This window comes from Podarcis melisellensis (genome assembly GCF_964234715.1).
Source record: "Podarcis melisellensis genome assembly, chromosome: 5".
NCBI lineage: Eukaryota > Metazoa > Chordata > Lepidosauria > Squamata > Lacertidae > Podarcis > Podarcis melisellensis.
Window position 1 is genome coordinate 80933256 of NC_138537.1, and position 18824 is coordinate 80952079.

The 18824-nt window shown below is 43.9% G+C and overlaps 1 protein-coding gene and 1 long non-coding RNA gene across 12 annotated transcripts in view; one reads left to right on the forward strand and one right to left on the reverse strand.

Annotated features, from left to right (window-relative positions):
* The window catches only part of ZMIZ1 (zinc finger MIZ-type containing 1), a 363974-nt gene that overhangs the window by 327377 nt on the left and 17773 nt on the right, over window positions 1–18824 (reverse strand). The gene's annotated exons all lie outside the window — the stretch shown is intronic.
* Window positions 16951–18534, forward strand: LOC309371327. The gene is made up of 2 exons (XR_014169053.1): window positions 16951–17779; window positions 18226–18534. It is a non-coding gene; the product is annotated as an uncharacterized lncRNA (long non-coding RNA).

An 18824-nucleotide genomic window follows, 5' to 3' on the forward strand; every position in this document is an offset into this window, starting at 1 on the left:
AATAATATTGAGCAGATAAACTGTAGTGTGCCATCGACCTCTGCGACTCCTCTTTGCTCCTTGCCCTTTCCTACTGCTCTTAGGCACCTGAGTTTTGCTTAAGAAACCAAGGTATCACTGTGTATCTGAAGAAGTGTGCATGCACACGAAAGCTCATACCAAGAACTAACTTAGTTGGTCTTTAAGGTGCTACTGGAAGGAATTTTTTTTGTTTTGAGTATGGCAGACCAACACGGCTACCTATCTGTAACAAGGTATCATTGTCAGTCTCCTGTGATGTCTGTACTTACAAATTAATTTAAAGAGCCCTTCCAAACCAAACTATGAAACCAGAAGTGGACCCTGCTTTGGAGGGGGCCATAAACCACAATTTTCTGGTTCAGACATCACAGTTTAAGAAACCAAGATAACTTTGCTGAATCTGGGCCTTTGAGGGGAGATGCCAGAGGAATGGGGCAAGTGGACACATGGCTGGTTCCTGGGCCAGAAAATTGTGTGTTATCAAAGGGAGACGACCACATCTGAACCAGGCAATTATTTCCTGTAAATTTCAACATCAGAAAGGTGCCAGTGGAAAGCCAGTGCTGCTACCTTTCTCCAAATTTAATCACCCTCTCATAAACCTCAGCAGTATCTTGAATAGATTTCAATAACAGATAACTTAACATAACAGGAGACCATTACGCACTTTCTTAACCCTGGTACCAGTCTGATCTCAAAAACATGTCCTAAAAGGAATTCAGGAGATAACTTGAGTTCCTTGCAACTTATATAAGGATCAGCTAACTTAAATCTACTCAACGCCTGAATGGACGCCATCAAGATAATGGTGGGATAACTTTGAGACAGAAGGCAAAAAAGGATGGCCAATTTAGTCGCCTTCACTAGTATCACATTCTTCAATTGTTAATGAGCAAATGGACAAAGTGGGAAATAGATAGTAAACTTTGAAATAAACTCAATAGAACAGTGAAACTATCCTTCTCCTCCCTATTGCACTGGCTGAATTTAGGATTAAAAAGATTCTAAATGTTTTGTTAATTCTCAAAGCTCCAACAAGAATTTTACCCAGTGCCCTCAAGAAACCAATACCCACTCCACCTTAAAGACAGGTATCCCCTTCTGGATTGGCTATTAGTTTGGATTGGCTATTAGTTTGAGTTCTGTGGAAAAATTGCCATGCTCACATCCTATAGGCTTTCGAGAATAGTTAGGCATTCTTTCACTCTTTAGATCAAGCTGCATGTTATAGGATTTGCTGCCTATTTAAATTGTAATTTGGCTGTCTGAAGCCGCATTTATATATTCCATCACTTTCATTTCATATAATAAACCTATTTCTCTATTCCTTTTGTGTCAGAACTTCTTGTTAAGGCAAACATATACACATAATGGATGCACATCATACTCTAGCAAAAGATCCCAAATCTCTGAGTGCTGGACATGCATGTGGATTCAGACCAGTGATATTTTTCTAGAAAAATGGTGTTGGAACTCTCCATGAACACCTCCCTTGTTCTCTTAGAATGGCAATGGCGCCCACCTGAGAGGTGCCAGAACTGAGTTCCAGCAAGTTCCGGCTGGGAAAAAAAGCCCTGGTTCAGACACATACTTTGTAACAACTTTGTGCTGGTTTTCTACACCTGAATGTAGGCATTCACTTTCACTGCTGTTTGGTACAGAGGGCAAAAGAGAGAGTGAGCAAGCTGCACTTTCAAAACTTGAACTCCTGAGTGGTGATAAATAAGGTTTGTTGGCAAAGTTAACTGCAGTCCTGGGACGCGAGCCAAATCTCCCTTAACAATAGGAAAAACACTACAACTCTAACATTCAAAATATTATTTAACTTGTAAAGCCTCCTTTGTTGCAGTCTCTGCTCCTGAATGTCAGCCGCATTCTGAAGACAAACTATTTCCTCTTAAGCACGTACAATATTGTCAGAGTTGTAAAGGAGCAGTAATAGGAGAACCAGGCACTTGAACCAGGCTTGGGGGTGGGGTGGGGAGGTGCTTAAAATGATTGCAGAATTCTTAAAAGCTGGTAAAAGGCTTAATCCTGTATAATGATTTACAAAGTGACAAGTAAAATAGATTTACAGTGACAGCTTGAAATGAGACCAACATAAATAAAATTACCGCTCACCCTTTTTATGGCTGGAAACATACACCAATAGGAAGGGCGCTACAGAACCAATGTAACCATGTCTACCCGCACTCCCCACAAGCTGAATCAACATGGGGCAAGGGAAGTGGGGCCAGAGGTGGGGGGAGAAGCAGAGGGAGAGAGGAGAAATCTGCCAGCCCATGAAAACACACAGCCGTATGCCTGTAGAAAACAAAAATCTGGAATTTAGCAATCTCTGCACAGCCCATTTAGATAAAAATGCATACTACGGCGTACTTACAATTAACCTGCTGCAGTGATTTGGGTTTACTGATCTGGTAACACTGCATACCTTGTATACAAGAGCAGCCCTCCTGGATCAGAGCAGCTGGTCCCTGCATCCTTTTCCTGGCAGAGACCAGTCACATGCCTCTGCCATGATTTCAAGGAGGACATGACAGCAACCTTCCTTCCCCATCCTTTCTCCCCGGCTTCTGGTATGCTGTCTCCGAACATGCAAATGCTCTTCAGCTACCTTGACTAATAGCCATTTACACAGTGGCTATTGTATAAATGGAGCAGAAAAGCAGAGCACCAATAAGATCACTAATTATTACTTGGGCTGCAAGCTGTAATTAATACAGCAATCAATCAACTCAAGCGCTAATTGCAGATTTAAGTTTCCCCCACTTAAATCAGTGGGGATGACAACAAAACACCCAGAACTCTTGAAATGCCCACCATTTTGCAAACCAGATATGCATGCCAGCTGCCTACTCTCCAGGACAGTTGTTGTTGTTGTTGTTGCTTGGCAGAGGGGAGGGAAGTGCCCTGGAGAGAATGGACCCTACTTTCCCTTCCTTTTATTATGTACCCAAAGCCAGCAGCTAAACATTTTTTAAATGAGGTGTTTTAAGGTGCAAGAAAGGCGGCTCAGAATTGACAGTATTTTATCCTCCAGGCCCCATAAGCTCAGGGCCCCTTTCCATAACATTCAGAACATGCAATTGGCATGCGTGAGGCAGCCCAGTTGGGGCTCCCAGGCATAGGTATATGTTTATTTTATGATTAAGCAGAGGGCAACTTCACTGTAGCCAAACATGGTGCAGTGGTGCACAAATCACTTTAAACCACAGCTAAGCTCAAAAATAGATTAAAAGTGAATGAGCAGCATGCAAGTGCATTGGGCTAAAATGGTGACTGTTTTGGTCCTCTACCACTCATCCACTACCAGGAGCTTAGCCATGGTTTGGCATCCAAATCTGGGTTTATGGATTGTTTCCCCTAAAGAAGCCATGAACAGTAAGCCAAGAACAAACCTTGATTACAGATCGTGGTTTGTTTAGAGAGACATAGACCATGAATGCTGCAAGTTCAGACATAACACCAAGCTAGAATATGGCATGTTTCCCTGCAGGAGGTGTGAGGCAATTGCAATTTAAGCCCCATGAACCATCAAGCTGCATGCTTCCCTTCAAACTATAGCTATGCTTAGCTATGGTTTAAATATATGCAAAACTGGCAACTGTGAAGCAGCACACATTTTGAGAAGTCTAGCAAGTGACTGAGGTTCTTCTGTCATGATCCATCATCTTCATCTAAAAGACCCAAGCCGAGAACTGAGACAAGAGTCAAGTGCCCATTTTTTTTACCCCGGTTCTACTCCAGGGTGATGGCCAACATCTGTAAAAAGAAAACCTGGCAACCCAACTTGTGTATATCAGGCCTCCTGCGCTCCATGTTCTTGCCTTGCAAGATACATTTGCAGCTCCTTTGTTGAGGTCGCTGTCTCTCAAACTGTGTTTACACAAGTGCCAAGGGTGAGTTTTCTTCCATTGAAGCAAACTCAATTCAGCTTCCAGCTGTGCGGCAAAAAGCATTTAAAGGCACACTGGCTAAGAACCAGCTGCTCTTCTTTGCCTGCATTGAATTTCTGTCAGATGCACTGTGTGCACAACCAACCTCTCTGCATCGCTCTGAACTCCTTCCTCTGGAGCCCTGGTCCTTCTGGGGAAGCTGACTAGAGAGAAGATGCTGCACTTTGGCAAGAAGACCATTTCTCCAGATTAATCCCCCCACTTTTACCCAGCGCAGAACAAACAGATTTTCTCCCTCTTGCTCCCTACACAATCTCTACCCTCCCAAGAACCTCTCCTACCCTCTCATTTCTGTTTTGGGTTGCTACACTGTTAAGGTACATTGAACCCACTCACTGGCGGAGGAAGAGGAGTGCGGGGAGATCACACCGCCCCCGGCAGCATGATCCCGGTGGGGTGCCATCGCGGCTGTCCCCCTGCCCGCGCTGGGTGCCACGCCCCCGGGACACACGCCAGCCCCACCCCCACCTGCTCTCTGCACCCCCAGTGCCGGAGCATGAAGCTCTGCCACTGAACCCACTATTGCTAGAAAAGAGCAAGAGGCCAGTTATCACTGTTCAACAGGCTCTCTTTCCACATACATGCCCCCAACCCTGGAAAACAAATGTGGAGGGTAAGAAATGAATGAGAAAGCATATACACACAAACACCTCTCTCTCTCTCTCTCTCTCTCTCTCTCTCTCTCTCTCTCTCTCTCTCTCGTGTCAGGAGCTCCAAATCCATGCATGCTTAGAACTATGGATCAGACCAAGTGTATATCTAGTCTAGGGTTGTGTAGTTTTGAAGAGCATTTGGCTGGGACCAAAGAGGTCCCAAGTTCAAATCCCACTCAGCCACTCAAAGGGTTGTTGTGAGGATAGATTTTGGCAGGGTGGGCGAGAACCATGTATTATTATTTACTACCAATAATAACAAGAACAATTTTTCAATTTATTGCTTACTCTTCACCATAAGGTCACCCTGAGAATCTCAGAGGAAGGTCAGGCTATAAATGTAATAAATAAATGCATAAATAGTTCAGCAGTTTTCAGCTAAACAGATGGAAAGCTCACAAGGAGAATAAGGCAAGAGAAAGCCATTCCTTCTTGCTTGTGCTCAGCATCTGATAAAAGTATAGCACCTCCAAACATGGAGGCTGCAGTAAGCAGTCGTTACTAATAGCTGTGGTTCAATCTATCCTCCACAAATTTGCCTAATCCTTGTTTAAAGCAATCTCAGCTAGGAGGTCATCACCATCTCTTGTGGCAATAAACTTAATATTTAAAATATGCATTATGTGATAACCAGCTGCCTCCTCCTCCTAAGCACCCTTTAATTTCCTTCCACCTCTCCCAGATTTATAGTCCAGTGAAGAGTGTGGGAGGACTGAGGCTGCAGAAAAAATGAAGGATAAGAGCCCCTGAATAATCAGTCGCTTTGACCCATTTACGTTACAGGTTAGGAGACAGACCTATTCAAGCAATTATATTACTCAATATCCAAAAGCGCTTTTAAAAAATCACAATAACTAACAATGACCAAGCAGTTTGAACAAAAATACATGTTTGTTAATTGAGAAAAGCTTCAACTTGAGGTATTTTATCATCAGTACTGTATCTGACACACTAATGTGCCTTACGTTTTGAGTGTGATGTTATTAGTATGCTTGTGCCTATGAATGGAAAACTGAGGCTTCGGAAATGGTGATGTGCCCCCCTGAGATAGCTCGCTGGAAGCGAATGGTAGAATTTGAATCCAGGGGTACCTGATCTAATGCACTGTCTACTAAACCTCATTCGACCACAGAAAAACCACCACCACCATGGGTAATCCTGTTCATGTCAAACACTCCACCCTTTGATTCAAATGTGCATGTACATCCATAATGACTGTGTGAAGCAGCTCCATGAGACAATATGGAAATTCTGTGGTATTTGAGCTATGATGACTCATTCACACATGGAAGCTGTTGAGTGATGATCAGGGATATGCCAACAGACCCCCTAACAGGACCACTACTGCAGACATTCGAAACCATAGTGAGTACCTCCAGGCAGTCAGCACTGCTTGCAGACCTTCAGGCAGAGACTGGGCAGCCATCGATCTCTTGGGGATGCTCTAGCTCTGAATCTCCTGCATCAAAGCTTCCTGATTATGCTTATTTGAGGAAAAAGAAACCACCACCCCCATTTTGGACATAAACACTAAGCTGGAGAACATGGTTCATTGCTCCTTTGCTGTCGCCATCACCTTGTTCGTGACCATTTAAAAAAATGGACACCAACGTAATACTAAGTGTTTGCACGCATCTATATTATACAGATACACTTCTCCAGAAGTCATAGTGGGCTGCAGCTCCTTGATGTATGGAAGTATACATAGGGAGAAATCCAGGTTTGCCTCTGTGGGATCTATGAAATGGACCTCTGCTGTATAATATTTCAAAATTCCCAGCACCTACAGATTTTCAGTATTTGCTTACTCCACAAACCAAGTGTTGTTGCAGCAATTACATTACAGCAGATGTTAGTAGCAACTCCCCTGGTTAAAAAACCCAAAAAACCCAAACTTTGATATATAAAAAGGTTTTAATCACACATTGTGAGAACAAAAATAACACCCTCATTTTAAACAACAGTGAGATTTGACTTCATTCAATCCACGTTTTCAATTCAAGAATTTCTGAAACATCTTAAATGAAATATTTGCCAAGAGCAAGTTCTTTCTATTTCTTCAGCCAAGGCAGGTGCATCTGAAAGTTAGGTGCTTATCTATAAAGCATTCTTTGTCTTTTAAGAATATATCTGAAGCCACTTAACAATCCCTGTTGCGGAGGGGGGACCAGAGTCTTTAACTGGGGGGCGGGGACCAAACATGTACTTCCAAAAGTGAACAACGTTTAAACGTAAGCAATAAAGTTGTGCATCTGAAAAATTGCATCCCACACTCATCCCCAAAAGGTGCTCTCAATTTCTCACAATGTATCACAAAAGAATAATTAAGATGTGCAGCAAAAATTCAGCAATAGATGCAGCAAGCTTTCTGACCATACTTATAAGAACGTCAATCACATCCATCTCTCTCTCTCTCTCTCTCTCTCTCTCTCTCTCTCTCTCTCTCTCTCTCTCTCTCTCTCACACACACACACACACACACACACACAGTGGAGAAGTATAAAAGCTGGGGAACAAAGTGTTAGAAACAGGATATATAAGCTAGGCACCAAATGGCTCCTTAAACCAAGATTACAATCACCAAAACAGAATGTCTAGTTGCCATTTTGGGGCAAGACAGCTCTAAAGACTTGTTTTTCAAATGATGGACTGGCTGTGGTTGATTCTCAGTCAAACATCTGTCTAGTTCAGATGTCAACACTGAGCTAGGTTAAGAACTATGAGAACTTAAAGAAGAAAGTTCACTTTACCCAGGGACAGTTCACCTATAGACTGGCCTATTCCTACAGGATGTGATACGAGTGTGTGAAAACAGTCCAGATCCAATGATCCTCAGGCATGCACCTTCAAATGGTGGAGATGTCGGGCACCATCCTGACACCCAGGCATCTTCACTTGGTTGCAAGTGGCCAATAGCCAAGTACAAAATGCGCCTGGCAAATTTCAAACACTGGGAACAAAACACTGCACTGTGTTCACCACTCCACTCCATAGGTGGCTCTCTTGCTTCCTTGCTCACTCCCCGCTGCCTAAGCTCCAGAGCATCACAGTCATGAGCCCCAATGTGGTAAGTCGAGGGACAGAAAAGGAGGCTGGGCATAGTGGGGGAAAGCAATTCCCTAATCAACTTTGTCATGTCCTGATTTTGATGCCTTGATCTTCAGCTCCCATGCTGTCTGACAGAAGGAAGTGATTAAGTCTGCTGCCTTGTACAATGGCCCTTTACTCACCCTTCAGAGCAACTAGGGTGAACCCAATACCCATCCTTATCTACTTGTATCACTTCCCCTAAGTCTGACCCTCTAGCAGCCCCTCCCTCAAAAATTAGCTCACAAAGATCCGGGCTATGTGCAGGTTGCATTTCTGGAGTAGTGCAGAAGCTGGCAGACAGCGCAACACTAAACATAGTTTTCAGCTTCCTGGGAATCTTAGCTGTCATTTCTTTTCACAAAAAGAGCCAAGTTTCTGGACTTTGTGGTAGTTAAGTCATGCGTCTTTTGAAAATTTGTGTGAGTAGTGCCTGCTGAAATCTCAGAAGCCTGAATAATGGCTATTCCCCCCCCCCCGTGGTTGGGAGAGGGCTTTCAGGGTCCTTGATGTTCCCCCCACGACTGGCAAAATCAGAACTAACCTGGATGCAAAACAGCAGAAATGGAGGAATGCATTATGCAAAGTTAAGAGACATTATACAAAATGTGCTTGATTTGTATAATTTATACAGGGCACAGAGTTCAGGTTAAGTTTATATTGCCTGGAATTAGAATTTTAAATTTATAGCGCAGACTACACACAGCCCATGACTAAGATGGAGCCAGGAATGCAGAGCCCTCTCCATCTGGAGCAGGAGGGCTGCCCCAGGCATGTACCTAGGCAATGTCAAGGCCATGTTCATTCCCTGCTTAGCATTTAAGCACTGACATTTCTTCTTTACTCTTGACGTTTCTGTTTCAGAAGCAATAAGGGGAGGGCACCAATATTATTTGCTCTTTCCCAGCCACAACTGCACCCTAACCAAATAATTGAAATGCTGGGACAGGTGGACCTGTGGCCTTCGAGATGCTGTTAGGCTTCTTCACCCATCATTCTTTGCTCATTGGCTATGCTGGCTGGGGCTGATGCAAGCTGAAGTCCAGCAACATCTCAAGGGCCGCAGGTTTCCCACCCCTACAATGGAGCTTGCTAAGATGTTCCTGGTCGTTTGTGCCCAGACAGCACAACAAATCACACACACACACAGACAGAGAGAGGAGAGAGAGGAGAGAGAGGAGAGAGAGGAGAGAGAGAGAGAGAGAGAGAGAGAGAGAGAGAGAGAGAGAGAGAGAAGCTGTTTTAGAGACAGCTGAAAACAATCTATAATTGCCCCAACTACTGAGAACTGTTTTCTACCAGCTTCCTAGACAATCTTCTGAAATAAGTTTTCAAATGAAAAAGAGTCTCGATTTAGTCAATGCACCTAATAGAAAGGAAATGCCACCATTAAATGCACCACGAGTAAAAATGAAAGTCCATAATCCTGTAGGCACACCACATCGAGCCCCAAAGCGACTGCACTTCTCTTAATTGCCTAGCCGTGCCTGGCTGTGCGATGGGGAAAGTCACCTACATGCGCAGGGAAAGGTGGTTTCTGAACAGATCAGAAGCTAGAGCAATAATTCTTACCTGGAAAGTGCTGTTTGCAGCTGCTCCGCGATTTGTCAGCACACACACCGCTCTCTCCTCATGATTTATGATGTTCTATCCAGCACTGAACCTTCTATTACTATTCTCATTTATTGCCTGCAGCTGTCACTCTTATCGGCAATTCCACAGTTGGTTTTGTAGGTGAAAAATCAAAAAGGTATTTAGAGCACACACCCAGAGACACCGTTTTAATCAAACCAAATCGGCAGGCTGCATTAAGTGGTGTGAAGGACTTGCAGAGTGCAGCCACAAATTTGGGCAGACATTAAACGCAAGCGCAGCAGCCAGGACTGTGCAGCCTCAGCCTGGAAGTGCCCAATTCAAAACTTGTTAGGCAGCCTTAGGCAAGCCACAACAACCACTCCACCAAGGGATCCGTCAGAAAGGAAGCAATGGTGGTCTCCCTTACAGGGATGTTTTAATGATTACTGGGGAGATGCTATATAAATACAGCTAAGTATCTCCATCAAAGAACACTGTACACACTTCAATGTGCAAAAAGAGCAAGAACATTTCCTGTGTCACGTAGATCGAAAAGGAAGTGCTCTACCCATCTGAAGTCTATTAATATTGATAATAAAATTTCAATAGCATGTTTAGAGGGTGCTTCACCTGTAACCATCATTTCACTGAGATTCTCTCTAGCTATAAAAAAGGACAGTGCATTTGCAACTGTTTCCACATCCCTAAAACAGCTACAGAAAAGCAGGTTGCTAAGATCTGCCATTTCCTCAAGCCTAACAGCGGCATCAAAAAGCAACTCAAACAAGCCCACCCGGGGAACAGGCCACCCAAGGAAATCACAGCAGCCAATAAGGATTTGAGCCTATGATTCTCCGGCTTTGGTGTTGTGGGTGGGCAAGCAGCAACCGTGCCACAAGGAATGCATGCAAAGAGATATTGTGGCACACCTGGGGAGGAGGAGGAGGAGGAGCCCATGACTGCCCTCAGCATGGAGTCAGGCCTAGGGCTGCCATACATCCGGATTTTCTGGTGCTTAGCCCAAGCCTCCTTGCTTCTTCTGTGGGACATCAATCCTTGCTCCCTGGAGGCAAACACCTTATACTGCATTACTTTAATGGCCTCACAAGCTTATTCAAGATATATTAAGTGCTGTAATCAGTGGCCTGGTCCATGCATAAGGTTTAACCATTGCTTAGCATTGTGCACATGAGCTGAAAGGAGTCACCACAAAACTGGTCACGCAGAAGGAGGAGAGGGGAATGGGGAACATGTGAGGAGAGCTTCGGCAAAGTTTAGTTTCATTTCCCCGGAAACCCAGTTTGTTATTTGGTTTCGAACAAAGTCTGGTTACTTAAACAAGCCCACTTCATAAACCATGGTTTGACGATGGCTTGCTGAGAAGCAGAACAGAGTGCCTTTTAAACCAGAATTTCTGGTTTGTATGCACCAACAAGCCAAGTTTCATGGAAAGTGAAATTTAACTCTGCTGAAGTTATCCTTCCAGCTGTGTGAGGAGAAGGGAAGGGGGAGCATGTGAGCCCAAGACTCACAGTGGCTCCTTTGCACATGAAACACTAAACCATGGTTTAGCTTTACATGCTAACACAGTCAGTGTGTCTTCATTTCCTCTTAATTACTAATCTTTGCTATACCATCATGTGCATACCTCCCATTTGTTGTCTGATAAGCATCTTCATTTCAAAAATAACATTTTGTGATAAACATTTTGCCACAGTCCTAAGCATGAAATCCTAAGAAATCCTAAGCATGTTCACTCAGAAATCAGTCTTGCTGTGTTCAGTGCATCTTGCTCTCAAGTAAACAAGCATGGGATTACATAGCCATCTGCTTAAATGCTTACCAAAAGTTGTTTTAAATAATGTAAATTAACACAGCGCTAGAATGTGCTTGCCGCGTTTCTTGTGCTCCCTATTCTAGTTACTTAAAAACAACAAAAAGAGAATCGCAAACACCTGCCAATCATTACATTAAACTAATATGGGCGTAGGAGGACTTCAATATTGCCAATCTGATGGCAGGGGAAAAAATCGTATTTCAAACTAGACTCAGATAGAAATACAATTTAACCCATGAGTAGAACAAAATCTAACTTTATTCCCTACTTTGCAGCCTATTGCATTTACAGTTTAAAGTGACACAATTTTGCTATACTTCTTGAGTGTGTGCGTGGAAAAAGACCAGGCTACTAGCCACATTCATTATGAATCCCATGCACTCTATTCATTTTTTAAAGGCATTTAATCTAATATTCCATATTAAATTTAAAATATTACAAATTGTTACATCACTAAGGGTGAACCAGAGAGGTGAGGGGACAGAAAAATCCAGGCTGGTGTGGGTGTTCCCCAGCAACAACACCATCTGCCACCAAGCCCTCACGTCTCTGCAACTAAACAAAACTGAAATGCGCCACATTCATGAATGCACTGCTAAGCAAAATGGGCTTCTGAAGGCAGGTTCACCCCACTTGCTCCACAGCCAAATGCACAAACTGAAGCCAAGTAAAATCCCTGTATTTGAGGCCACGTGAAAATTCTGCTTGTGGTAACTCATTAATTCAGGATGGCCATCTCCGGAATATAATGTACATTTGTGAAATAGCCCTTAGTTTCATACTGAGGGGTTTCAGGGTTAACTTAGCGAATGATACGGTTTCCAAACACTGGAACATGACAGAGGGGACCCTTGAGGTGGGAGCAAGCGAGTTCTGAGTATTTTGGCTTCTGGGGTGAGAGCAAATAAGGCTGCTTTAGCCAGTTGCATAAACAAAGAGACAGGTCCTTGCCCCAAGAAGCTCACAATCTCTCAAGCCGAAGCAAGACAGGGCTGAGGCCTCAAAATGAAGGGCACCCATTCATTCTAGCCCAACCGTCTTGCAGCAAACTTCACACAAGACAACCTTTTAGTCTCAAAACAAGCACTAAACATGGAGATTTCATTAGAGCATCATGGGGAATTCATTTAGAATGTGTCACATCACAGTAAAGATCAATCTTCATTAGACAATTAACACACTTATTAGGTTGCAAGTGGAGTGATGATATCGTCACAAGCTAGACAAGGAAGTGCAGAGCAGTCAAAAGACAAAATGGAAAGCAGCTGCCGCCACAGCCAAAGTTACCAACGGCTAATTCGGAGTTCAAGGGAAGTGGTCACAAAATGGCTGGAGAGACATAACTCGGAAATTTTATTTTTATTTATCACATAGGCCTATGTGTGAACTTCAAGCCCATTTTTTGCAGGAACTGCTTTCCATCAAAATGATGTCACAACTGAAATGGCCTTCAGCAGCTTATCACTGACTTTTTGAACCATACCCATGCTTTGCTGTTCTGCTTCTTAGGCAATATAAGCTATCTGTCGTTGTTGTTGTTTTTACCTTTATTTATTATTTTATTTAGTTCTGATGTCATATACATAAGAATTAAGGTTACCCAAGCAATAAAAACCATCTTTCTATGAGAAACTATCCTCCCTCATTCTGAAGGATAGCACATTTGACAGTGGCACAGTTGACAGCAAAGCAAGATTGTGGCAGTGCATCTTAAACTCAGCAAGTTCACAGGCCTGTCTGAAATGTGGTACAGTATTGTGTATACTAACGCTAAACATGTATGTGGTCAGGAACTGTGCTTTCACAGAATGGGCTGCTTCAGATACAGTGCCAAACCATATTTTAGCAGTACAGGAATGGGCCTGCTATATACTCAGTGTTTCCCCTCTGCCTGCAGCACACACTAGGAGGAAGAGAAGACCAAAAGAATCATTCCAAGGTTCAAACTAAACCGGGTTTGTTGCTATATCCAGCAAGTACAAAATGTATTCAGTTTAAGCTACTGTTCACTCAAACCAGCCAAGATCAACCTGTGGTTTCTAATACTGGTTTGTTCTTATTTTAATAAGCCACCATAAACCAGTCACAGCTCCCAGTTAATGGGCAAGGACCTGCAGGTGCTTCCAGTCTCCTCCTCTAGCACATGCCATAGTTTAGCATTACATCTGAACAGGGTCATGCAAGCCTGTCCATGTAGATACAGTGGTAAAAAGGTAAAGGTAAAGGTACCCCTGCTCGTACGGGCCAGTCTTGACAGACTCTGGGGTTGTGAGCCCATCTCACTTAAGAGGCCAGGGGCCAGCGCTGTCCGCAGACACTTCCGGGTCACATGGCCAGCGTGACATCGCTGCTCTGGCGAGCCAGAGCCGCACACGGAAACGCCGTTTACCTTCCCGCTGATAAGCGGTCCCTATTTATCTACTTGCACCCAGAGGTGCTTTCGAACTGCTAGGTTGGCAGGCGCTGGGACCGAGCAGCGGGAGCGCACCCCGCAGCAGGGATTCGAACCGCCGACCTTTCGATCGGCAAGTCCTAGGCGCTGAGGCTTTAACCCACAGCGCCACCTGTGTCCCTAGATACAGTGGTACCTCGGGTTAAGTACTTAATTCGTTCCGGAGGTCCATTCTTAACCTGAAACTGTTCTTAACCTGAAGCACCACTTTAGCTAATGGGGCCTCCTGCTGCCGCCGCGCCGCCGGAGCACGATTTCTGTTCTCATCCTGAAGTGAAGTTCTTAACCCGAGGTACTATTTCTGGGTTAGTGGAGTCTGTAACCTGAAGCGTATGTAACCTGAAGCGTATGTAACCCGAGGTACCACTGTATTATGCAGGTGTGCATATGGCAGGTCTTGCCACCGTGATCCTATGAGCACTGGATTGTGTGAAAAGATGGTCAATAAATCTAGGAACATGCATGTTCAATCATCATTAATTAATTCAGTATATCACTCACCTCAAAGTTAAAAAAAAAACAGGGAACAATAAATGTGCATATTTCCTCCTCCCCACATCAGCAGCTCATTTGTGCCACTTAACTGAGCTCAGTTGGCATATCTGACTTTTATTTTTTTAATGAGCCAGGATATACATGAGAAATGGGAAATCAGAAAACAATAGAAGAGCCGAGTGTCCTGGTGGTTAAGCAAGTATACCAGCAGCCAGGTATACAGTCAAAGCACTCTTTAAAAAAATCAATTCCAATTTTTATTCTCACATTATTTCTCATCACAGCAGGGAATGCAACCTCTGTTGCCCCTTTCTGTTTCATGAACTGTTGAGTAATATTAAAACCAGGCTCAGTGTAGGATACAGAATAGGCCTGTTTTTCACAGAACACACATTGGCAATGCATTACTAAGCTATGGTTTAGTGTTGTGGGCCTGAACAGAGCCTTGGACTCACATACTGCTCACATACTCTCTGCTCCCCCAGTACTGAAGAGGACTTTGCCAGAGTTTAGTTTCACATCCCACTAATCCTGTCTTGGCATATCAGAGGAACCGATCTCCAGGTTTAAGACCAACTACCGTTTCAAAGCATGCCAAATTTAAACTATGGTTTATGAAGTCATTTTCCTCAGCTGTTCTGTATCAGTAAAAAAAAGGTAAAGGTTAAGGACCCCTGACAGTTAAGTCCAGTCGCAAACAACTCTGGGGTTGCAGTGCTCATCTTCTTTTACTGGCTGAGGGAGCCGGCGTACAGCTTCCAGGTCATGTGGCCAGCATGACTAAGCTACTTCTGGCGAACCAGAGCAGTGCACGAAACGCCGTTTACCTTTCAACCGGAGCGGTACCTATTTATCTACTTGTACTTTGACGTGCTTTTGAACTGCTTGGTTGGCAGGAGCAGGGACCAAGCAACGAGAGCTCACCCCGTTGTGGGGATTTGAACCGCCGACCTTCCGATCGGCAAGCCCTAGGCTCAGTGGCTTAGAGTCTAGACCACAGAGCCACCTGCGTCCCACTCTGTATTAGTACATGAGGCCAAATGTGAGGAGGAACAGGGGTGTGCGAGTAGAAACATAAGCTCCACCCACAACCTTCCCATCTTACACAAGATGAGACTCTAAATCCTAGGTTCGTGAGTTCAATCCCCACGCTGGGCAAAAGAACCTGTGGTTGGACTAGATGGTCCTTGGGGACTCTACCATTCTATGATTCTAAGGTGGCATTTGGGCATGTTAAAAACTTTACCACAACCGGAAAATGACTAAAAGTAGTCAACAAGCCCACTTTTCACAAATGTGTCTACCCCATTCCCTTTTAAAGCAGTCTAGATTAGTTGCCTTGTCTGCCATGAATTTGTCTAATCCTATTTTAAAGCCAACCAAATTGGTGGCCATCATTGCATCACCTGGGAGTGAACTCCGTCGTTTCCCTATGTGTTGAGTGAACAAGCACCTTCTTTTCTCTTTCCTGAATCTTCCGACATTCAGCTTCATTAATGTCCCCAAGTTCTGCTATTATGAGAGAGTGAAACCTCTCCCTAACCAGTTTTTCCACACTGTATATAATTTGATACACCTCTGTCAGCTCCCTCCTTATTCACCTTTCTCTACACCGAAAAGCCTCAAATGTTGCAACCTTTCCACAAAGGGAAGTTGTTCCAACTCCTTGTCATTTTGGTTGCCTTTTTCTGAATCTTTTCTGACTCTGCAACAACGCAAAGCAACTAGAACAGCACACAATATTTGAAGTGCACTTGCACCATCAATTAGTATAATGGCACAACAAAGTTTTATTTTCAACTCCTTTCCTAAGAGGGCCTCCATTACAGCACAGCTCTATAATGTCTCTCTCTATTTTTCTCTGAAATCTCTCCTCCATTCTAGCCCAAGGAAAGCAGAGGTGCTGCTATGTTGGCTCATAAACGATAAATTTACACGTCGTTTCTGAACCAGCTAGGCAGGATTCTCAGCCTTCCCTGGGCTGTGGAGAGATGCCACTGGAGCTGTGCAGTGGTGCAAAGGCTTAGCAGCATCCCAGCAATGACGCGGCTGAAGATAGCCTGCAGATAGTTGTTGGGCCAAAAGCACCATTTCCCCACACAAGCTCTCAGGAAGGAGCACTGCGAGTCAGTAGTCAAGATATCCTGGCCTGTCTTTTTCTAGGAGCTTTTCAACAAGGGTAAGCCACATGTCCCTACCTTCGTAAAGCTGAAAGCAAGGAGATTATTTTAACTAGCTGCTTGAACTTACAACCAGCATCCACTCACAAGGCTGCGAAGGAAGTTTCAGACAGGTGGGACAGACAGATCAAAGCCAATATCAGAGGCAACATTGCAATGGAATCTGTACAATGTGCATTGGGTTATCCCTATCCTTGGAGCTTAACTTAAAAGTCACAGAAGCCTTCAGAAAGAAGTAAGCAGCAATCAATGTGCACCAGAATAGAGAGATTATATTTTAAGAGGCCGCAACAAATGGAGGAACATTAAGGGACCTATCACTCAGGCATTATCTGAAAAGAGCTCCTTTGTCAAACCTTGCATAGACCCATCACATGACCAAGACCTTATAACTTATGACACCTGTCATAAATTATTGCAACAGTGTTAGCAACTGGTATCCTTGGGCAGCTGCCAGCACCTTGGTACATTGGCAGAGTCCACTGCTAATTCCTGCCCTGGTTTCCCTTTATTTTTTTCTTCGGGGGGGGGGCAGAATGGACAGTGCTAGGCAACCACAGCTAGCCCCCATTTACTTTTCTCAATGTGGCATTAACTCTGGGGTATTGTGGGAGATTTAACTGGGGCATTGTGGGTCATTTAAATGGCAGCTCGAATTGGCTGCCTGGTGCACTGATGTCAAGTAAACACACAAGGCCCACTAAAAAGGGGAACGACTAGGAAGTACTTTGCACAGAGTTCTCCAGGACCTAGGGCTACCAGCCAATTAAGTAATTTCTATTGAGTGCCTGCATTTTAACCAATTAAGCTTTAACTCTAAGTGTATTGGCTTATATCTCGCATTTTGTTCAGTACGTTAGCTATCTTCAGTACAACAGTACATGTCAGTAACAAAGTCAACCTCAAAAAACAAGTATACCTTTAATGCAGTGCCCCACCTGTTCAAAATGTATTTTCAGAGATTAAAGCTGGCCCCCACTGATTATGATAATCTAAAGCTAATTAATCTATAACTTCAGCCCAAGCTAAATATCAATAAATTCCACTCTAAAACTACCTTACAATATAAAAATAAAATAAAGAGAAATTTATACACCAGGGATTGGGTTGCCAACCTTTTTGGGGGGACCATGGGCATGTTTGCAACCTGGAGAATTGGCAGTCAAGAACACATTGCAACCCATACTCTATTGGCTGCAATGCAATGCTTTGTACAGGCTGAGCTACACTTGCCTACCCAACTTTCACCCCCACAGCTTCACATGTGGTTCAAGTGTTAACCCAAGCATTAACCCTTGCTTTGTGATGTCATTGTTGCTAGGGTGCCAGTGTAGGTCACAAATGGCCTATAAGCCAATGTGACATCAGCCAAGATCAGCTAGAAGCCACTACTCCTTAGGTGGGTGAAGAGAAAGGCAGAGACTTAAAAATGAGAGAAAGGAGTTAACAGGTCAAGAAGGAAGGGATTGTTCAGCTTGCTCTGGAAGGAAGCAGAGAAGGCAGCCTAGTTCTCACTTAAGGTAGTTAACCTGTTCTTAACTTTTCCCATTTGGGACTGTAGGGGGGTCTCATGTAGCTGAATACTCTTATCCTTCGCATATAAAACTAGTGTGATGGTGAGAAGACTTAGGTTGCAACCCTTTCTCCTGAGAAATTAATCCTCTGTGTTTATGGTTCCACATGGGTTTCCATGTGTAAGAGGCTCCATTTACAGTGGTACAGCTTAGACTAAATTTACCCCTCAGTAAGAACTTGGTGGAGCAAGGAGGCAGAACAGCAGGTTGGACTGCAGAACGAATTAGGGGGAGGAAATTGGGAGCATTGCTTGATCTTAAGAGCCCTGGCTGGCAACTGGTTTTTAAAAATAGGAGATATATTTTCAATTGTGCATTCAGTCAATTGAGCATGAGAGATAAGGGGACAGCGATATTGGCTACATTTACACTTCACTGCATGCCAAACACAGGCAAACTTCTCTTTGGACCACCCACCCTGCAGCAAGCAGTGACGCAACATCAAATTCTGAAATGCAGCCGCTCTTCATGGCAATTCCTATAGCCACATCCCTTCTTATACAACAAAAAAGGGAAGTTTTGAGCAATGTAAAGTTTGAGCAATAAGGAAGAGCAACAGGATTGCTGGGAAGAACTACTAGTCACGAAGACACAGGGGAACAGCTGCAAACTAGAGGCTATCCTTACCCGACATAGCACTTTTAAGAATTTTTCTTCAGAAATCTTGTGAACCGGTGAGATAAAGGATTTTTCACCCATTCTCCCCACCGTGTTTGTGGATACGTCATAAGAAAGATTGTAAGAACTGCTTCCATGGGGATTAATTTAGACCATTTCTGCTCTGCTAAGCGTCAGCTGATCTGCTCAGCTTCTTTGGTGGGTTTCTCTCCAAGAAACATTGGCAAATCCTGCTCAGGGACATGACATCATAAACCACACTGTGAAATTAAGTGGTGACACTCAGTCCCTGCTCTCCCACACCATGGAGTGTGAGCTGCAGCAGAGTCATTCCACCTCTCAAGTACTCATTATCTGGCATTGCCCAAGGCTT